The following is a 23,652-nucleotide window of genomic DNA, read 5'->3' on the forward strand; positions in this document are numbered from 1 at the left end:
TCAAGACCCAGCGTGTGACGTGTTGCCATGGGGAACAAGTTCTGCAAATGAGAAGCAATAGAATGGGGTGGAGTTGGGTTGTGTGTGGAAATGATAGGTTCATATACCTTTGTGGCATTCATACTGGCTGTATTCCCAGGCTGAATGTGAATTTTTATGAATTGGTTCACATCCCCTCTCTTCTATTGGCATGAGCGTTGACCTATCCATACCCAGTGGGCTCAAACATTTTTCTTAAGTAGAATGATATGTGAAAAAGCTACTCTTCTTGGTAAAAAAAATAAATAAATAAAAGAGCAGGTTTTCAAAACCATTTCATGGACTTGATGTTAAATTTGCCCAGGGTTTTTTTGGAGGAACAGTGCTCTCTGGGGCACCTGCTGTGTGTTTACATAACTCATCCTGCTCCCTCCCCAGCCCTGTTTTCATTTGGGAATATTCCAGGGAAACACATGTTGTGTTTTGAGACTACCACCATGTTAGGATTCCCCATCTGCCTCTGACCCTGAGGGACTAGTTGAGGGTACTTGATTATCTCAAACACCTTTGGGTGGCTCACCATCGTTGGATGAAAATGGGCAGTCACAGAACAGTTTCCAGTCATGGTGGATTGTATCTGTTAATTGTACTAATATTTATGTTGAATATATAGACATTGGGAAAAGCTAAAGACTTCTGTTGGGCAGCAGTAGAGGATACCTGACTGGGCCTGTTGCTGTCCAGCAGGGTGTGGGTAGCCACAGAAAGTCTAAGCTGCAGACAGTGTAGGAGGAAAGGCCAGATAGACACTTTATATCTGAATAGCCTTATGTGCTTCTGGAGGGCAGCCCAGGGGGCAGTGAGGGACTTTGACTTTGGAGCCAGACAGATTTAAGTTAGAGCTTGAGTTTACTCTGTGTGACCAGGAAAAGAAAATGTCAACCCTTCTGGCCTCATTTCTTTATCTTTAGATTGGAAAAGTGCTGATTGTCCTTCTTGGTAGATTGTGTCAAGGATTCTATGAGACAGTGTTTTTAAGGTCCTAGCATGACAACTGTGCATAATACGTACTCAGTAGAGGTTCAGTCCTCTTATTCCTCCATCGTATTTATTGTTAAGCAAATATTATAGCCCTGGCAGTTCAGCACACTCCAGGGTCTAGGAAGTTCTCATGGTGGCATAGGGGGTATTAATGTCCTGTGTTTTGAGGGAGCTGAGCCAAGTTCCAGAAGCAAGGACATGGGACAGAGAAGACAAATACTTGATTAGTTAGAGCAGAAGTTGGCAAACCACAGCTCATAGGTCAAATCACCACAGCACACCCCGCCCCCCACCCCGGGTAAATCTGCCCTACTTGTTTCTAACAGTAAAGTTTTATTGGCACACAGCCATGCACATTTAATGGACATAGTGTATTACTGCATTTTTGTTGTCAGTGGCAGAATTGAGTAGTTACGTTGACTCAATAACAGGAAAAATAAAAAGTATTTATTCTCTGGTCCTTTATAGAAAAATAAGAGTACCCAACTCTGAGTTAGAGAAGAGGATGGTCCAACAAAGGCAAGGAAAAATGTGGCCCAAAGGGTTTCTTCTGCCTTTGCACCAAGAGCTGTGTTACTCTTTGTTGTGACGTTTGCTCACTAAGGTGTCTGGTGGGTAGAGGTTCAGGTGGACGCAACCTGCCTCTGCTGTGGCTGAGTTCCCAGGCTTCCAGGAGTGGAATTGCATGTGTGAATTAGATTTTCAACATGAAGCCTGAGTAGAATGTCTGAAGCAGAGGCTTGTGGAGCCTTAGGGTTTGGAGTCCTTTTCAGGGAGGTTGGTGAAAAAAAATGGGTCTTGTCTGATCCCTGATACTGTGTAACTGAGTCTTAGGAAAGCCGGTCACCTCAGGTTATAGTTTATAATGTTTCAGGACATTGGTGGTATGGCTTGCCTCAATCAGGAATTGGAGTACATTTGTTTATATTTTGAAGAAAAGGTATTTTATACCTGACTGTTTTCTGTACTTCATCATAAAAATTATAAATTAAGGTGGGAAGCAGTAGGGTACTTTTTTCCTTTTGGTCTGGAATTCAGGTACGTTACTTACTTCTGTTCCTAGAGATTGAAGGCATATCTCATGTGGATAACCTTTTCCACACTCAGCTGCCTTGTAGGCAGCTTCCACTGAAAGTCTCACAGGCTCCCAGCTCACCATGTCCCAGACAACCCTGTCGCTTCCCCCAGGCTTCCTTCTCATGATCTGTATTGTTCTTAGGAAGGACCACTCTCCAGCCAGGGCCCTGGGGAGTACTCTTCCTTTTCTTCTGTCCCCCTACCTCATCTCCCTGTCCTACGTCCCCTTGCATAGTCACTCTGTCCTGCAGCGACTTCCTTTTTAGAGTTCTTGCTATTACCTCTGTCCTCTGCTAATACATGACCACTTTTGTTCTGGTTTCCAGACTTGGATTCTTCTCAGGTCCTCCTACAGGCTATATATATAATGAATGGGTATTTTATATCTGTATTATTTATACTGTATTACATAGCATACTCTATATCATATATTTTAATATGTATGGTATAGTGTATGAACTGTATAATGTGTAAATGTACACCCATATAAACTATGCATAGCACCATGTATTATTCATGTCATATCATGTATTATTGTATATTGTATTGCATTTTTATATAGCTATATTTCGTAGTTGTAGGTGTTGAACTCAGGGCCTGCTGCTTGCTAGGCAGCTGCTCTACCACTTGAGCTATGCCTCCATCCTGCCATTCTCTTCCCACTTTCTTTTGCTTTGGTTATTTTTGAGATAGGGTCTCACTGTATGCTCAGGCCAGCCTGAACTGTGATCCTCTTATTTGTTCTTCCCATATAACTGGGATGACAGGCACACACCACCTCACCCAGCCATTGATTGAGATGAAGTATCCTGAACTTTTTGCCCAGGTTGGCCTTGAACTTCATTCTCCTAATCTCAGCCTCCCAAGTAGGTAGGGTTATAGACTTGAACTATCATGCCCAACCTGTATTTTATTTTGGGGGTAGCTTAGTGTTTGCCTTTAAACCAACTCACTTCTTTTAGTCTCATCTTAACAATATCCATGATACGGATTTTAGTACTGCAGTTTTCTAATATATAATAAGGAAAAACTATAACCTTTGGGATTTCCGTCTTGGTTGTTGCCCTTATCGTTTTCACATGTGTTAATGTGGTCTCTGTGCTTCTACCTCGGTTGCTCTGTCCCTTCCCTTACCTCTTTCTGGAAGTCTGTCCTTCCTGCTGCTGCAAGTACATCTGCTGCAAGTACATAAACCCTATGTCATCACAACAATTTTAAAATGATTCCCTGGCTCTCTGTTGTTTCAGGGAGACAGCCCAAAATGTGAATTCCTCTCATGACCTGGCTCCTGTCTAGCTGTCAGTGCCTTTCATCTCTTTTCTTCTCCCCCAAACACACCACTTCTATGATAGCAATACTGAATTATTTGGAGTTTCCAAAGGATATCACTTTTCACTGACTTTAGGTCTGGAGTGTTTTTCCTCCTTTATTTCCCACATCCTGCTGATGCATGAAAATTCATCTCAAGAATTATCTCTTTCAGGAAGCTGTCTCTGCCTAACCCCACCATTCACCATGATTTAGCTACCTTCCTAAAAAAATCAGAACAAAATCTTAGCTGCCCATGCAGTTTTTCAGAGCCAAAGAGCATCAATGCAAAATGGAACATGGTTCAAACTCCTGTCTCCTAACTTCTCACCAGCACTTCTGACAATCTTGACATTTCTGAGGTTTAGTTTCTCATCTGTAAAACTGGGGTAATAGGGCCTCTTTCATGATGCTATCAGTGATGGACACATGGAAGTTACTCCAACTCTAGCACTAGCACTGTCATTTTTATCATTACTCATGACCACTGTGCTTCTTGTGTCTCCTGTGTAACAGGGTGAGCCGTTGAAAGGTTTTGTTAGGAGTACATTCAGGGCTTGGGGGACAATTGGCATAGGAAAGATGAGTGAAGTGTCTGGTACAACATGTGGCCTTCAGGGCCCCACTAACAGAACCATTCTCATAATAGCATTTATCAGATTTTTGTCTCCGTCTCACTTGTTGGCTCCCTGAGGACAGGTGTCACATTTGATTCTGCTGTGCATTTCCAGGGCTGAGCTGTGCATGAACAGCTATGAAATGGCTCCCTCCAAGGTCCCTGCATACTGTTGTGTAGTAATCATGTAAACAGTCCTGTGGTTCCTTTGGTAAACTGAAGTACCATTCCTCCTCAGTTTACCACAGACTGGTTGAAGATGTGTGTAAAAATAATTTAGCTTATAGGTGGTGGTATGGCAACCTAATACACTAATAATAACTTAATGTGCATTTTCTTAGCATAAACTCTTTCTACTCTTGCATGTTTCTGTCATAATGTTTGGTCTCATTAAAGAGATGTAACTTTCAAAACTATTAGAGTTTTAACTTGGCTTTAAATTGTTAAAATGAGTGAAAGGATAGTCAGATATAATTGAATGAAATTATAGCTGTGCATTTGTTCTGTTCTTTGTAGTTGTATCAGAAGAGGCAATTTTCTAGTTTAGATACAAGATATAGGTGAAAGAAACAGAAAAACGAATCTGTCCAGATGCAGTGGTGCAGTGACTGTGAAATGTGGGTGATGTCAGAAGGGCATGGAAATCAAGGGGTCTAACAGGTGACAGTGAGCTTTAGATGTTTCTGCTGATGTAACAAGAAGAGGAGGCCTCCACCTTGGGACTCCTCCCTGCAATAATGGTATCTCCTACTGTCTTCCTCCTTAACTTCTTGAAGTTGATGAAATACCCTTTGACTTTCCCAGCACATCTCAAAACACCACCTCTTCTGTGATTTGAGACACTTTATTCTCTTCCTTTCCTGAACAACTTTGCATTTGTTACTGATCCTGTATAATTGAGTGTTTAAACTTCCTTCGGTAAATTTTTTTTTTTGAAGATAGGCTGTGCTTTTTGAAGGATAATTACAGTAGACCCTTGGTGTCTACAGGTATTTGGTTCCAAGATGACTACCATTGAGAAAAAAACCCACACATGCTCAGGTTGCCTGGAGTTCAGTGCTGTACTGCAGATGCTTGAGTCATTTTTCCTGTAGCTCTACCCAACTTCCACTAAGCACAGGCCTCCTTTCAACACATCTCAAATTTCCATGTTATCACTTCAATTAAGCAATTCACTTTTACCTTGCTTTTTGGGCAGTATTTGCCTTTTGGGAGGCAAATTTTGACCCAATTAAGCACAGGGAAATACTCAGAAGATTTTTGCACCACAATTTAAACACAACTGACAATAACAAGGGACCGATATCAACTGAGCTGCAGAATGAGCATGCAGGTATTTATATTTAAATTTTTTTTTGTTTTTGAAATTTCTTTTGATTTTCTTTGACTGTACTTGGTTAAAACCACTTGTAATAAATCCATGAATAAGGCAAGCTTACTGTATGTATCCTCTTGACCCCCAAGCTGCACCATAAGCTGTACCATTGGTTTCTGCATCCAGTGCTGTTATGGAACTAAACTGGCTAAGAAAATAGTTCATGAGTTTGTCCTATTCTGTCACTCACTTCCTCTCCCGACAGTACCAGGACAGTGCTGGACAGTGAGTGTTTGGGTGAGGGAGAGGCTTACCTATCTGTTGATGGCTTGTTTTCCTTTTTAACCTGGATAGATACCATGATCTTCTGGACAGTTGTACTTGCAAGAGAATAACAGACTGTTATCCTATGAAGAAGTGAGCCAGGAACGTAATGTTCTCTCCTGTTTGTATTTTCTCTCTCTCTCTCTTTCCCTCTCCATCCATTCATCCATTCATGCATCCATTCATCCACTCATCCATCCATCCATCCATCCACCTACCCATCTTGTCTGTCTGTCTGTCTATCTATCTATCTAATTGCTTTTCATTTGCTAAGTAGGCACTCTACCACTTGAGTCATACCTTCAGTTCTTTTTGCTCTGGTTATTTTGGAGATAGGGTCTTGTGTTTTTGCCAGACCAGCCTAGACTGTGATCTTCCTATTTATGCTTTTTGCCATCACTGGGATGACAAATGCATGCCACCATGCCAAGCTTTTTTCCATTCAGGTGGGGTCTTGCAAACTTTTTCGCCTATGCTGTCCTAGAACCATGATCTTCCTGATGTCAGCCTTCCAAGTAGGTCGGATTAGAGGAGTGAGCCTCCTATACCATCTAGCTTTTCCCTATATTTTAATCGCAATTCAGAAACAGGTTTTGAAAATGGTTACACAGTGGTTAGCAACTTAAAAGACCATGGCACACGTTTTTTTTTTTTTTTTTTTTTAATTGTCCTGCAGTGCAGCCCTTGCCTTCCATGGCTATGTGGTCTCCCAGTTTTTTCTGTTAGTCTTAAAGGTGACTATCTCTGGCTGCATAACTTCTAGTTCTCAGGTTAGCTGATGCCTGGGATTCTTTCTATGCCATTCAGCCATTGGACAGGTTCACTAAATGCATATTTATAACTGATATGCTCCCACCTAAGCCCAAGTCGTTGGTGATCAATGTATAGGTATCTGCATGAGATTATTCCTTCACTGGGGAAAGTAGCAATTCTTTCGTGTTGCTAAATGTTCACATGTTGGCTGTGTGATCACATTAGGAGGCCCAAGTAACCACTTTGAAACATTTGACATGGATGTCACCTTCTTGGGATGTTAGAAACAGAGTAAGAAATCTGATGGAGAAACCCACCCAGGACACTGTGTCCTTTTTGTCTTTGTTCCTCTTGCCCACTTGTGTAGTTGTTTACCACAAAACAAACAGCTGCATGGCATTTTGTCCCTCTGACTCTGGTCAGATGTCTACCCCTGGAAATTGGCCACTCCAAAGATTAGAAGCTTGCTCCAGTTAAATCCATGTGATTGGGCCTGTTCATGCTCAGAAATTTTCCCTGAGCTGTTTGTGTTTAGTATCATGTCCCTAGTTTATAAGATCCTTTGAGCAAATTTGTCATTCATGTATGAACCTTCTTGAGTGTAGCAGATGAGGTTAAATAGAACAAATGAGTACCTTAGAAAGGAGTTTTCCAATTTGCCCAGGTGTTAAGCTATAATAACTTAATCAGTTTGTGACCTTTAATGGAAGAACATTTTAGGCAGGTTTTATACAATTGTTGGAGGGGTTTATATAGGTTTTTCTTAGTCTTCCTGTTCTCTTGAATTTCACCTTCTTGCTAACAATAGGGTCTGTATATGTAGAATCTGTGTTTTCTTCTTGCTCTCTCATTTACATAATATGTGGTAAGTTTCTATATGTAGTGACAAAGGTAATAATGACAGAAGAGTGATATTCCTTAAGGAATATGCTGAAGGATTGACTGAGGGTAAATCTGAGAAGGAAAACTGAGGCAAATCAAAGACATTGTTGGAAAACTTAATATCCCACCTTATGCTTTTGATATATCATAGGGGCAGAAAACCACCACTATAAATAATGTAGGAAATTGTCATTCAGTATAAGAGACATCTGGATTTGTTAGCTTCATGCTTTGTAGCTATTCCTTGGAAAGGTAACATAACTAATATATGTCAAAATAACTAACACATGTTGAGAACCTTTTGTGAGTAAGCATTGTGTTACATCCATAACACACATTATCTCTTTTGGTCAAAATTCTAATTCTTATTTAGCTAAGAATCAAATTCAGATCTTCAGATCTCTGACTTCAAAGGTTTTTCCTTTTTCCAACAGGACCTTTCTGATAGGTGTGATTTTATCTGGAATGTATGAGAAAGGTAGCACTGTTTTCCACTTTTGTAATAAAGAAATAAAGTAGACACATCTTGAAAACTTACAGTGTTTGACATTTGGTTTCTTTTAATGTAGATGAGGGAGATAGTTTCCTCTGAATTTTATACACCGTTATCTTTGGTTCACCATAGTAGATTCAAGGAGACTGTGGTAGAACAATCTTTATCCATAATTAAGTGTTCCATAAAATATGTCTTATTTAGTCTTTTTCATCTTTCTCTAGGGATTGTGAGAAAGAGGCACAGTGATGGGACAGAAGCCAGTACTCAATTATCCATGAAAGTGAAGTAGAGGATAGGAAAGAATGCTGATGACTGTGATAAAATCTGCATGTATCTAAGTCTGTACCATAACTGTGCTCCGCTTCGGAGTGCCCATCTAACTCCCTAGTTCAGGTCTGACAGCTTTTCCTCTGACACACTTTAGTATAGCCGTAAACCCAGCTCACTAAATGGCAGTCCAGTGGTAGTCTAGGGTAAGAGCGCTAATCTCTGACCTGATATTAAATATATTGCTTTAGTTGCACATGGCCAGTAAGTTTTCTCTTGACCATCACTTGACATCTCTCCTCTAGAATGATTGAATGTATTCTGGAGCACAGTACTGAGAGTGATTCTTTGGGCTGCAGAAAAGCTGTACTGGAAATGACTTGACTGATTAATTAGTCGTGTCTGCAGTGAGTATAGAAGGAGGTAGCAAGTAGCCTCCATGACACCTATTTGCCATCCCTTTTCTTACTTATTTTTTGTGGTGTTGGAGATCAAGCTCAGGGCTTTGTGTATGCTAGGCAAGCACTCTATCACTGAGCTATATCCCTACCCCCTTTTTTTTGAGACAGGGTCTCTATGTAGCATAGGCTGACCTTGCACTCACAATCCTCTTGCCTTTGCCTTCGAAGTGCTGGGATTGCAGGCATGTACCACCATACCTGACCCTTTTCTACCATCTTAAATATATAGTGTATTTTTACTTCTCTGTGCAAAAAAATATTATGAATCTTTAAATGAAGAAGGTGCTTAATAAAATTAATCATGAAGGAAATGGTCTTAATTATGCTTTTTCTACATACACACATCTGCCGTTGTCCAAATTTAAATATTTAAAATTTTTATAAAATGTTTTATAAAACTTTTTTGTAAAACATTCATTAAAAAGTTGTTTTTATAAAAAATGTTTTATAAAACTTTTTTGTAAAACATTCATTAAAAAGTTGTTTTTATAAAAGATGTTTTTCTAAAAAGTTTAATATGTAATGGATTTGGGGTGGTGAAATGCTCGTTTAACATCTAGGGTACACAAACGTATTAACCTATTTGTCAAGCATCAGTCTCTCTCCTTCCTATCTGTGCTTTCTTCCTTCATTTTCTTCCAGCTTCCTCTTTTTTCCTATTCCCTCTTCTTTCTTCCCATTTGCTTTCTCCCTTCCTTCATGGCATCAAACATTAGTTAGTACCTGGTTACTAAAACCTTAACTTTTTGTTATACTGTCACATATTTGAAACTTACAAATGCATAACCAACATAATTTGTCACTGACATCAGCCATGGAAGTCCTCTTCAGTGCCTGTAGCATTCAATTCAGTGGAAGAAAAGGTAAGTCCCTTTTTGTGGCCTATCCTTAAGATCTTCATGATGTCATTACTTCCATTTCTTAGGCCTCATCTTTCATTGACACACACATTATTGGAACCATCTTTCCCTGCTTGGAGAACCATAGCTGTGCTGTTCTTTGAACTCTCTGGATCCTTGTGCAGGCTGCACCTTTAACTTGGAATATACAACATTGACTCACTTGCCTTCCAACTCAACTCAAGGGCCCCTCTCTGGCAAGCTTTTTCTGACTCCACAGGCTGACATAGTTATCCTTCTTCTTTATTAGTGTCTAGACTTAATAATGATGCTGATGTAACGTAATAAATGGTGACAGTGATGCATATGGGTAATACGTGTTTAGCGCTTTCATGCTAAGTGCTATGCCTTGTTTATCTTACAATCAAAGTACAGCTTAGTCAAATAGGTATTAGCATCTTACTGAAGACAGTGACACACAGAGAAGTGACTTGGCCCAAATCACACTGCTTGAGAGTGATGGAATTCTTTTGCGTGGAATTTGCTTGTTGGTTTACAAAGGTTTTTCTCCCCTACATTGTGAGTACTTTGATGTCATGGACCATTTAGGGTTTCTGGCATATGATATAGGCTCAAAATGATCATTCAGTTAAATTTGATTGAATTTTTATTTATAATAGACAAATCCAGTCTTTTACTTTTCCAAACTTTGGACTGTAAGAATATGTAAGTAAACTGGTTTTCTTTCTTTAATTTTCCCTTGGACTTCTGTAGAGTATTGACCAATATGAAAATGATGTATGCTCAAATCCTACTGTTTTTTGACAGCAGCCTTGGGTTTGAATTTAATGAGGTCAAAAGAAATTGGATTTAAAAAATTACTGCCATCTGAAAGATTGAGGCTAGATTTATTTCTTCCACTCTTAAGCTATGTGACCCTAGTATAAATGCCTGTGGGACATAAGAAAGGACAAGTGAGGCAAGAAGTAGTTGATTAAAATGTCAGTAAACATCTTCCATCTGTTCCAGTTCTTCTAGCGTTGAGTAGGTCCTGGATTCTGTTTATTATGACCGATTTATCAGTAAGACTTATGGCTCTTCTTTTAGACAGATTATCTTCCTCTACCACCCTTTCTCCTGCATCCCACCTTTAGGATTCAGCACTTTTATGTTAGGCGACTTTGCAGTCATGAAATACTTCCTAAGTCTGTCATTCCTTATTGTGTTAAGGTAGAAAAATGGAGCCTCGTGTATAATCTAGAGAAAACCAAACTTCTTTGTGGCCCTTCCAAATTTTTTCACATTAATGGAACACCGAGAAAGAATATTTTTTTCTGATTTTTGAATCCAAAGAATACAAATTGGTAATATTTATTAAAAATCACCAATATCAGCCCTGACCCACTGGGCCTACTGTATTGTGGATTCACAGCTAGTCCCATGATTTGGATTTAATTACAGGCATTTCTGGTCCTGACAGACTTGTCACTTAATGAGTATTTTGTCCTGTTGTTTTCAAATCAAGGAAGTAACTATTAATATAGCAACTCATGGCGGTCATTAAATAGTAAATGAAAATGTTTTAAAAAGGCAGTTTTGGGAATTGACACTAAGCTATAATTGAGTACATTTTTGCTTAACCTTCACTGACATTGAACTGGCTTAATATGTTTCATAATGCTCCATTCTAACTAATCTTGAAGGCTTAATTTAGGAAAAAAATTTAAAAACAGCTAAAAAAAATTACTTGTGATTTGTTCTGAGACTTTGGCCCCTTGTATCACACGCTTCTGGGATGTGTTCCCAGTGAGCTTGAAGAATCATTCTGGTGGTTTCTTCTCCCACAGCTTCTTCACTGGCTGCAGCTCCAACAGAGCCTTTTTGTTGTACATGAGAAAGGAAAGAAGAAAGACCCAACAGCCCATGGCTGGGAGCGAGATTGAGTGAGACGCCCCCCTGACATTTCAGAAGTGTTCTCCCTCCAAGCCTATTGGAGGGTTCTTGCCTGTAGCAGTAAAGGGTTTTCATTTCTCCCCACCCTTAGGTTTTATTTATCAGAGGAGAAAAAGAACATTGCAGCTAACATTGAAATAACCTTCATTTTCTTCCGAATCTCATTAACCTTCCTCTTTCTGTAGAGGTAGCTGTCATTAAGAAATTTGTGTGTATCCGTCTGGTCCACAGTTTTATATATTCACAAATGCAATTGTATTTGCAAACAATGCAAATATGTGTCCTTTTAACTTCATGTCAATGCTGTGCTGTGCCTATTCCTTTACAACTTGCTTATTTTTCACTCAACATTATATTTTGGATGAGAACTTTAGTTCATTTACATTTTTATGGCTGCTTTTATTTTTGTACCTCTTTCTGATATTATTTTGAGTTTATAACTTTTTTTCACTACTTCTGTCTTATTTTTTCCTCATTTTGGATATGTAAAGATTTTTTTTCTTCTCAAAATTCCTTTCATTGTGTAGCGGTTTAGATGATATACAATTTGTATCCCTTTTAGTGATTACATTTTTGGCAAACTTTTAGTGATTACATTTTTGGCAAACGTGCATTTGACAAGACTTTAATTAGGATTTGTGTCCTTTGGTATAAGATGACAAACCTTGAAGGCCTTCATTGTTATTTCCTTTTTCCCCCTCTGTCTGTATTTTGCACCTTGCTTTTTGTTTTGCTTTGTTTTTTTTTTTTTTTTGATGCTGGGGTTTGAACTCAGGGCCTTGGGCTTGTAGGCAAGTGTTCTACCAGTTGAACTATGACCCCAGCCCTATATCTTGCTTTTCACCCTCCACCGAATTAGTCATTATGACTATTTATAAGCTTCCTAGCATATTTCCTTGTTCATCTGGCTCTTTCCCTCTGATTTATTTGCATCTTGCTACAGCACATACGTTAGCAGTCACTTCTCTTCTCCATCTTTGTGTGTTGAAAATGTCTTTCACCTTCTCTCCCTGAAAGCTAATTTACTTCTGCATAGACTTTCAGACTGACTGTTATTTTTAAAAATAGTTTACATATTACAATTATTCCATATCCATATTTATTTTAACAATCTTGATAGGAATATTTCTAAAATTTAGACATAGGTATATAATTCTACCCATCTCTGCTCCTGCCTCCAAAAAGCGTCGGTTAAACCTCATGGTTTTTGTTGAGGTCTGAGCTATTGTTTGAAAGAGTAGTTTTTGCATTGTGTATCAACAGTGCTGTTCTTTGGTGGCTGAGGAATGGAAGATTGTGTGGGTTCTTCATTAAATTGAGTTACGACTCTAGTGGGGTTTGGAGACCTGTGTCAGTTTTTTATTGAGTGTGTGTGAATGTGCCCGTGTGTGTGTGTTTTCTCTCTGTCAATATTTTCTGCTGTAATTGATTTACTAGATGTAATAACTCTCTTCCTTCAATCTGCTGTTCCTTCTCCATTGCATATTTTTGTTTCTCCTTTGCTGAAAGCTTAAAGCCCTAGATAACCAAACTAGATACTATATAGTATCTATAATGTCACTGACATCCATCTCTTTGTTTCCTGCCTGGTCAATTATGTGATGAGTAGCTATCTACTTACTGTAGACATGGCTGTGCAGCCAGCGTAGTTGGTTCACTTCCGAGTCCTGCACCATATAACCCAGGTCAGTTCCTTAAACACTGAGCCTCAGTTTCCTCATCTCTAAAACGAGGCTAATAATGGCATACACCTTCTTGAATTGTTGTGTGTTTGCTATGAAGTGATCCACATATGGGGTGGAGAAGTTCCTGGCAGTCTTCATGTGGCAACTTAAACCCACTTTACAAACAGCTTTCACATTTCAGCTCAGATAGTGTGTGGACAGTGAGATTCTATACAATGAAAGTTAAAAAATGTTACCAGTATAAAGAAGCTCTAACTTGGAGAAAGCCTAACTTAGGATGTGGTCTAATTGTTCCCCCAGGACATTGAATGTCATCTACAAATTTATTTCAATATTTGCCTCTGCTACAGAAGCAGGAGGTGGTGTCTGAGAGCATCAGGGAGTTGGATGTGACATTGTACAAATCAAAATGTAAATTAGTGGGTAAGCATTTGTTTGCTTTATAAATGTTTGAGTTTCCTCTGCCTTTTTAGTGCTACTTGATGTCACCATCAAATGATATAAATGCTGGAAGACCTGAACTTTGCTCACTAATTCATGTGGTAACCATGATGAGATTCTTTCAGTTGCTGTGCTTTCATTAGAATCTTCTGAGGGCAGATGTGCTAATAAATGTGAACTGGCCTTTAGATAGCTTCTTAAGTACTTAAAAGAACTCAAGTAATGATAATACATCTTAGCTAGTGTGGCAGTATTACTAGAATGCTTGCAATGAAAATGTATAGTTTTTATCATTTGAAATTAAAGTTTGGGAATCCAATTAGTCTGGCCTTACTTAACGAGGGCTTTGAGACTTTCTAGGCTTACTTATGACTTATCCTTCATCTACTTCCAAAAATGACTTGGAGATGCTTACCAATATTTATCGAAAATTTATCACGCCAGTGAAGAATTAGCAAGAATGTGCTTCCTTCCTGAGGCTAAGATTTACAGCAAACCCAGCCCTGGGACAGATACTAAGGGAAACAACTCCCAGAGTTGTGGGGCATGCTGGTGTCACTTGTGCCTCCGGTTGGGAAGGGAGCTTCTGTAGGACTCTGTGCCCTGGACCCCAACAACTGCACTCTGTGAAAATGCTCAAATCTGTGAGTTGTGTTCCGTTTTCATCAACTTCCCTTCCACTGAGTTGCTCATTGCCTTTAATCTTGATTTTCACTTGTTCCAATGGCTACACTCAGTGACATTGGTCTCTGTGTCTTTATCTTCCTATTCTACGTTTGGTTAATTAAGATAATACTTACTGGAAACCAACCTGATGTAGTACTGAAGTGAGTGATTATGAAAGAAACTGACATTTGTTGAGCACTGTGTCAATCCTTTCTCTTTCAGTCATGTGAGAGAGATTCTCCAATGATGACATTGAGGGTCAGAAAGTTTAGTAACTAGCTAGGGTCACAGAGCTAATCAATTGTGCCATGTCAAAATCACACCTAGATGGGCTTGACTCTAGATTCTAGGGTGCAGGCTCATAAGCCATATACTCCAGTGCTTTGTGTGCTACCGATTCAGTTGAGAGAACCGAAGATGGGGGAAGTGGTGAAGGTGATTAGTCTGTCTTTCTAGAGAAGATTAAAAGTACTGTTTAGAGACAACTTGCATAAGTTCCAAAGAGTTGTGAGAATAACTACTCAATAATACATCACTATGTGTAAAATGCCTGAATGAGACACAGGAATTGTGGACCCAGTTGCGAAAAGCTGTGTGAAAGGGGTTAAGATTTTAAGTAGGACCTAAAAGCAGTGGAACATGAATTTGCAATAACCTTAAATGACACAGGGTCCAAGTAGATAATTCTAAGACTGGGTCTGTAGACAGTGTTCCTATCTAAGTCAGAGGAGGAAAATCTCAGAAACTCTGTTTTAGCAAATGATAAGTCTTCTTTCAAAAGTATTACAAACTGATTTGATTTTGTCATTTCTTAGCAACTTCCCTTCCTCCTCTTCCATGGCTAATTTTCCCACTTTCACATAGTAAGTTATCATTTAACTCATGGACCTACCCTTTTTGAGGGTCCATGGAATACTATTTCTTCTTCATGGGTTTTTTTATAGGTAGACCGAAGTTTAGAGTGATTATTGCTGCAAACCGTTCAGCTAGTAAGTGGTTAAGACTGGTGTTAAATCCAGGCTTCTCTGCCCCAAAATGTGTGTGTGTTTCCTGTGAGTCACACTAACAGATATTCAGGGTGGTTGGCTGATCCTTAGATGGCATGAACAAAACTCTACCACACAATATCATACTTTAAATTCCAGTATTGAGATGCATTCCTTGTGAATATCATCTGCTCCCCCCATAAATTATTTTAGTTAATAAGTATTCTTTATCATTTATAGAGCTTTATATAGTATTTAATAAATTATAGGCATATTTTTCAACTGCTTAAATAACAAAAAAATAACAGCTAAAAGTGGCTTCAACAAATAGTGTAGGTGGCTTCTGGCTCAGTGGCTGAAGATGTTAAGGCTGGCATTACTACACTTCTTTTGAACTTTTTCTCATGGTCACATGATGCTTGCTGCTGATCTAGGTGTCTATTTTATTTAGGGCTGAAGGAAGGAAAGGAAGAGGGGCATGTCAACAATGTCTGTAATTTTTATTAAAAAACAGACATTCTACTAAACCATCTAGTGACCTTTTGCTTATAACTTTAGGTCAGAACCATATCACACAGTAATATACAGTCTGGGAAAGTAGACATTTTAGTAGTGGAGATGGGCAGGAAAGAAGAGTGGAAATGGTGTTGAATTGGCCACTTTCCAGTATTGCCCACAACAGGAACTGTGTGTTCGTTTCATTATTACAACTACCTTTAGGGACAGAAAATAACATTATCTTCATTTTATAGGTAATGGAGATAAAGTCAGCAAAGTTTAAATGACCTCTTAAAGCTGTATATCAGCTTTGTAGTGTATTTAGGATCTGCCCTTGGTATCCTGCACTCCAGAAAGTTTTCTTTTTCTCTTAACTCTTCTTCCAGGGAGAAGTTGGCATTTCAGCAATGAACACTTTACTGCAGTAGCTTTCAAATCTTTCTGCTTGGATGCAGAAAAAATTCAGGATACCACAAAGTGACAAAACAGAGGAAAGGCCACAGGATGGTTGGTGAGGGGGTGACAAACATCAGGTTTTCTCCTTCTGAATTTTGCTCAGGATGGGTGAATTCTAAACAGTTTCTGTGCCCCTCTCTCCACCCTTTTGTGGTTCTGAACTGAGGGTCAGTTCAGACCATTGAGGAACTCCCCTCTTCTGTCATGTTTTTTCTTTGATTGGCAACGGCTCAGTAAAGAACTCTTCATTATCCACCTTGCCACTGTAGTGGGGTTTTATCTCTATTTCATCTAGAACCTATTTTCTAAGAAAGGGGTAGGGCTCTTCTTTTGGGGTGAATACCATCACTATGCAGTTTTGCTTGGGGTCATCACCTCTGAAGTGTACTAAAATTAAATTTGAAAGTTCGTAGTAATGAGTTCCCTGGAGATCCCAGGCAGCCTTTGTAGAAGGTGGTAGGCACCATGTAACTGTTCTGTGATGAGGCTTCCTCTGACACTCTGAATTTCCACGTTGTCATTCCTATGAAGGCATTTTCACTGGTACACTTGTACATGTAAATCTAAGTGATTTCTGTTTCTCATAAAACTCCAAGAGACTTTGTAATCTTTGCGTCCACAGAACCTTAGCGGTAAAAGCATTCATTAAGTGAATTTAAAAAAAAAAGAGCTTGGTTTTATTGAATATTGGCTTAAAGGTTAACCAAGAAATCTTATTTACTTTGTTCATGCTGTTGAAAATAGTTTTGTAGTGTAATGGTCAAGGTTTTGCCATGGTAAGCAGAACAGTTTAGCTGTAAATTGGATTTATGGGTTTGATACACTGTGCTGTCATTCATGACATCAGTTACGACCATCTAGTTTTGCACATGTAGACTCTTTGTTAGGTAACATTTCAGTGTCTCATTCATTCATTCTTATTCTTCCTAATTCTCCTTTTAATGTTTTTATTATTAATTTATTCACATGATTCCAAAATAGCAAGGGTTAAGGATTATTTAAATGACAACCTCCTATTTCCAGTTCCAGTCTCCCCTAAGTGGCCCTCATCATTAATTTCTACAGACTTCTTTCAGTGGTCTTTTATGCACACAACACACAAATGCGTATTTTCCCTTGTAATAAAGCTGCACGGTAGTAGCATATACATTACTTTATTTACTAGACTAATAAAATATCATAAGTTTCTCACTCATACATTTTTCAGTGCCGTATTATTCCATTTTGGGGATATCCATTATTTCTTTAGCCCATTTCCCCATATATTATTCTGCTTATTTAATATTTTGCTAATATAGAAGTGATGCTGCAACAAGAAATTATATATGTTGACTATTTATCACGCCTGCAAATGTACTGACATAAGGAATTCCATTCAAGGGGCATAGAATTGCATGACCAGAGATGTATATTTATAACCTGATGAATTGCCCTCCCCAGGGTTGGACCGTTTTGCATCTCCACCTGCAATAATTTGTGTGTGTGCGTGTGTGTAAATAATTTTTGTTTTCATTGCCATAACTCAGTGTTTATATCTTTTGTTCATTTTCTGTTGCAGTGCTAGATTCTTGAGAATGTGCTGGAACTTTCTTGTATTACAGAAACTAGTCCTTCTTGATAGGAGTTAGGAACATTTCCTCCATAGTTTGTTGTTTGTATTTTGCTCTATTTATTGTGGTTTGGACCAGGTACAGAAAACAAAAGCTCAATGGAGTCAAATGTATCAGTTTTTTTAAGGCTGAGATATGTATCAAAGTTAAAGTAACTCAGATTACACAAAAGAATCTTACCTGATTTCTTTTAATATGTTAGTGAGGTCATTTTCATGTATTTCCACAGATCTTTCATTTGCTTGGCATTTTTCTAAGTGTGTTGGGTATAAGGTCTGGGTTTACATTTATTTTTCTTGAGATGGGCTACTGAGTGAGTTGCCTCCAAATCATTTTTCAGTAGACTGTATTTTTGCCACAAATAGAGTCTACCTTTATGATATTATGAAATTCCCAGTGTATCAGGTACATTTTGGACTTCACGTTTTGTTACATCAGCGTCTGGGTTTGTGCGCCAGTACCATGTTTTTCATTGTTAATTTGTTTCAAAATCATTTATGGCTGCTCCTCTCCATTACTTGTCCTCTTCAGAATTCTCCAGTTGTGCTTCTTCATTTCTTCACAAATCCAGGACTAAAATGACTTCATTTGTTGTGTATTTTGTTAAGCCCTAGTTTTGTCCTGAGCAGTGTGCCCTGGATTACTTTCTAGAAAGGAAAGCCAGGATGTGTAAGATGCTGTCCTAGATCCCAGGACCTTGCAGGCTCATGTGGGGATGGGGGTGGGTGTGGGGGTGGAGCAAATGGGACTTCCACAGCTGAGGCCCTTCCTGTGCCAGCAGGTGACCTGATCATGTGACAGTCCCTTCTGCTATACTCCAGACCATCTTCCACTGAGGACTTTCACTGCCGACTAATCTTCCACAATGAACTTAAGGTATATTATGTTTTGGTTATCCGAGCCAAGATAAAGCAGTTACACTGAGAAAATGAAGCCTCTGTTGGGCTGTGTTCTGAGAGCAGAATCTGTGTTACAGCTGCAAGTTATTTTAGGCCTCTGGTAAAGACAGTTATCCACAACTCTAGAATTACAGATTAAATTGTTGTACTTTTGCCCTAAAATCTTTCTTCTCTTAAGAACATCAGAATGAATGAACATAGATCGGCTTTAATATCAGTCCTTCTGATTACTTTAACTTCCCTACAAGTGAATTTAAAGCACATGGATTATAGAAAGTATATGGAATGAAAAGGATATTTCTACAGTTGGATTTTCATATTTGACATTGAATGAATGGTTGAATGACTGTGATATTTAGAGTGTTTTTGTCTTCTGTAGAGATTTCTGAGTATATTAACACATCTCTGAAGCTGGTAAATACTGTTTTGCAGTTTGTAATTGATGGCTCCTACCCTTGACTCCAAGGATAATGTTCTTTTCTTCCTGCTTCACAGTGTTGCACCTCAGATCCTCTTAGAGCTTCACCTTCCACGTGGCCTCCACATTTAGGCTTCCACAGGACTTGACCTTGAGTACTGTCCTAGCCTATTGTTTTTAATATCTGTAATTTTCTTTTTTGTCATAAAACTACTAAAATACTGATGCCTCAAGAATTCACTTCAATAGTTGAGACTTTTCCTCAGTGTGACTTGCACATCTTACCACATACTTGACATCTGTTCTCAGAGTCAGTGGCCAAAACAGAGCCTTGAATCTCTAACCTTCACCATCCTGCAGGGCCCAGGAAATCTGCCCAGGAATTGGCACCACCATCCAGTCTGTTTTCCGTGGTAGAAACTCAGTAACTATCTGTGGGTCTTTCTTTTACCACTTCTGCTTTCAGCTCTTCAGCGAATTCTACAAAGATTGTCAAGCCTTATGTCCAGTGTTTGCACTGCCTCCATTTCCATGACAACCTCTAGTCCAGGTCACAGTTGTACTACAACCAATCAAATGCAGTATAACTTCCTAACTTGTACCATCCTTCCTTCCACACTTGGCTCTCTCCACTTGGGGTTCCCCACAGTAATGAAAGTGAGTCATATTAGCTAAATCAATTATATCATTCCTCTGCCCACCTTTCAGTAGGTTCCCAACTGCACTTGGAATGAAATCCAGTTTTGAAATAATAAGGTCTTGCTCATTTGGTCTTAATTTCTTTCTTAAAAATCATTCCCCTTCATTCTGCCCTCGATCATTAAGTTTCAGCCACTCTTAGTTCCTTTATTTCCTTCAGCATACTAAGCTTTTATAAAGCCCACAGTATGACCTTCCCCTAATTGTTAACAGGACTATCTGTGCTCCGTAAGGGCTCACCTTAAATAAGGCCTCTCTAGACTGCATCTGCTGCCATCTCTAATTTATTGTTCTTTAGTCTGCCTTTTGTTTTTCTCCTTCATAGCACGTTCAAAGGCATAATTACTTTCTTAAGTTGCTTTAAGTCTACTTTCTTGGCTTTGTCTTTCTTTTCTCGTGAAAGTTACTTTCAGTGGGCAAACTCTTGTCTATAGTAATCCCTACCATATGGCCAGCATGTAGCACAGCACTGGCACATGCTGCTCAGTACTAGCATAGGATACTCAGTACTCTGGACAGCTATTAAATAAATGAACAAAAAAATCAAGCCACATTGAGAGCAAGGATTATGTGGTGAACAGGAGACAATATTTCTTTCTCAACTTAACATTTAAATGTATGCTATGATAAAGCCAAACAAGAATAAAGTTATTTAATGAGTTGAGATCCTTGATAATAAAAAGAAGCTATAAAATAGAATCTTTTTTTGTGGGAACGTTGTCTGAACTTTCTGTGTCATTTACAAAGTTGTAGAACTTGTGACTTACTTCGTAGGACGTGTTCTCTATAAATTTGGAAAGTATCAGATTTCACTTGAATCATGCTTTAGCATTCTCCATCTTCCATGGACATATTTGATGAACATTAGGGCCTGCTTAGTGACTAGGACAGTCATTATTGAGAGATATAAAGGCAGTTCCTGTAACAAGCTTTTGATTTTTCTGCTAGTCGATTTATTTCCTATCCTGAAGGAGCCTCAGAGACAACTACGGGTGACAGTCTTAAAAGAATCCTCATTGTCTTCTGTGAGGGCATCAATCAGAATCACCTGCAGGGATCATGGTGGAACAAAGGAGTGAGGTTTCAAATTTGGATGGGGGAATGGACAACGTTCTACAGGAGGCAGTGTGAAATCTGGCGTATGGTTGGAATAGGAATTTGCTAAACGGACACTTTGCAGGCCTCAGGACAGAATGTACAGGCACAGAAGAGATTAGGGCAGTGTGTTCTTGAATGTGCAATGAATGGGAAATGGAAGGGTATGGCAGGCAGTAAGGTTGGGGACATAGACAAACCAGATCATAGAATGCAGACCACTGTGACTGTAGATTCCACTTTACCCACCAGGCATTGGAGAGATTTGGGGATTACATAATTTCCATTTTAAAGAGGCCATCAGATAATGGAGGATGGTTTCCAAAAGGAGTAGCCTGGTAAAAATGATGGATGAGATCACCCAGGAGGATACAGAGTCAGAAAAGTTAGAGAGGAACACTAACGTGGGGGAGGAGCCCAAGGTCATGGAGAATGGCAGCAGATGACAAAAGTAACATTGTCAAAGATCCAAGGGCAGAGATCTTTTTCAGGAAGGAAGGAAGGAATGACAGGATAAGTAACATAAAAATTAAGATCGGAGGATCAGATTTCATAATGATCGCTCTAGTGACCTTCAGAAGAATGATATTGGTGGGCTGATGGCAGTGGGATCCAAGTGGAAGGATTTTGGAGTTGAAGAAGTAAGAAAACAAACAGTGAGGGCAGACAGAGCCACCCTGGTTATTCTTTGTTATGTTTTAGTAAATGGTAGGGAATTGACCTCGGTTGTATCCTCTGCCCAGAGGGAAGAGGCACAGTAACTAAGCTCTCAATGCAGGAAAACTGCATTTTGGTGTGACATTTCTTTTGCCATATGAAGCAAAAGAGAGAGGAGGTTAAAAAGGGTGCAGATGTGGGTGAGTTTGTGGCTGAAGTATGAAATCAAAGCTGTTTCCTTTGATACTAGGGGGGATGTGTGTGATGAGAGAGGGAACAGAGGTGACCCTTGAGGAGAAAGCTATCACGGGACAAGCAAACAACTACAAGGGTGACTCCAAGGATGCAGCTGATCTTGAAGGCACAGGCATGTGGAAGGCCCAAAACACCTGCAGCAACCTGGACATTAAGTCCAGATTGGGAGGTACTTGGGCATGCTCCCTGAAGATGAAGGGTGAGGCTGCTGAGAATGTCAGGGAGATTTGGTAAGAAGCCATGTGACTCAACAGAGAGTAGCCTAGTGAGGGAAATGAGCAGAGGTGCTGAGGAGAGCACAGTGAGGAAGAGGAGCAGTATGTGGGGGAGGGTAGAAGGAGGCCAGTTCTGGGAGAAGGATGACTACTTGGAAGTGAGATGTCAGATGTATACATGTCAACAGCCACTTCTTTCGCAGTTACCTATGTCACCAAATGGTGTGAGGAACCCCCCTCCCCCCAAACCAGGGTCAGAATGTGGTACACAGCTTTTAACAATTTAGTCTTGGTGATTTTAAGCTCCTTCAGTGGTGGACTTGAGTTTTACAAATTCAAAAGTCATTTAGAATCAAGTTTGGTGAAGAAAGTAGGCAATCAAAATTCTGGTAAGTTTTGGGTGAGAGAGGCTGCTGGTTTTCCAGCTCCCTGAGGCATCCACCAGAAAGAAGCAGCAATTTTTGCCCTTAAATTCCTGTCTTTGAAGAGTAATACCAAGGCAGTGACCAGTTTGAATAACAGCCCTTCTGGAAAGGGCTGTTAACAACAGAATAATTCATCAAGAACTGGGAGCTCTATCACTATCTAAATGAGGGGACATTACTTCTCTGATTCCAGAGGAACAGCACACACAGAATGCAACCATGTGGAGAACTCACTCCCCCATGCCCCTGCAGCTGACTTACCTGAGAGTGCACTGGTCGTTTTCAGGTTGCTTTCATGTCATGCTTCCTGCTTGAGCAGGCTACTTAGTAGGAGACAGAAAACATGACGTCTTTCTCAGAAGGGGAGCGCTGAGGTCATCTGTGCAGACGGGGCTTCCCAGCGCATGGGACTACAGCATCGCAGTGTGGTTGGCACTCATGGCTTCCTGGCACTAAATGTCAGTAGCCTCCACAAATCATGATGGCAACCAGAAAAGCCACCACAGTTTCCAAATGCCTCTGGACTGCCAGGGCCTGTTGGGGCTTATTTACAAATAGTCAAACAAGAGGGAGAGGAAAGGAGAGAAAGAGGGAGGGAGAAGGGGGGGGGGCCGAGAAAGGGGATGAGAGGGAGAGAGACAGACATTCTTTTCTGTACCTATATTTTTTTGTTCTCTCATGTTTAGTTTCTTTAATTGTGGTGTGAGGAAATGTCAGGAAAAAGGAATCTCTGTGAAAAGAAAAGCAAGGCAATGGGAGAATGGATGAGAAAAGATTTTTAAAAAAGGAAATAGAAGAGTAGTAAGGAAGCTGGAAGAAATGTCTGTGCCACATTTGTCTGTGGGCTCTTGTAATTTTCTCTGAAACCAAGAATAAGATTTCCTGTAAGAACGCTCATGTGTTGTTGCATTATAGGGTATAACTGATTGCAGAAGCACTCTAAATAGATTCACCCTAAATAGTTAGAATTGTGTAAGGGTTTAAATCCAGTCTCTTAAAGTGGAGAACTGCACGCTATAAGGAAAATCCATTTTGACTTCATATGGGGGATGAGGGTTCATTACTGATAGGCCCTAAGCCCTTTATTTTAAAATGATGTTGCTTATATGATTCTCTAGAAAGATGGACTCCAAAATCCTTTTTAACTGTGCCCATGTGGCAAGTTTTTTATTTTAATCTTACAAAATGAAATTCCCCTTTGGCACCCATCCCCTTTTCTAAAAGTAGTAGCCTTGGCTGGCATTTAAAAGCTGTAAACTTTAGCTCGCCACAATTGCCAAGAGTCATCTGTTGTGTCTTTTTAAGATCTGCACTAACGCTTGTGGACCATTCATGC

General features: G+C 39.6%; 1 protein-coding gene across 5 annotated transcripts in view; it reads left to right on the forward strand.

The window, feature by feature from the left end:
• The window catches only part of Kcnn2 (potassium calcium-activated channel subfamily N member 2), a 453,460-nt gene that overhangs the window by 332,033 nt on the left and 97,775 nt on the right, over positions 1–23,652 (forward strand). The gene's annotated exons all lie outside the window — the stretch shown is intronic.

The sequence above is a fragment of the Castor canadensis genome, chromosome 16 (assembly GCF_047511655.1).
Source record: "Castor canadensis chromosome 16, mCasCan1.hap1v2, whole genome shotgun sequence".
Classification (NCBI taxonomy): domain Eukaryota; kingdom Metazoa; phylum Chordata; class Mammalia; order Rodentia; family Castoridae; genus Castor; species Castor canadensis.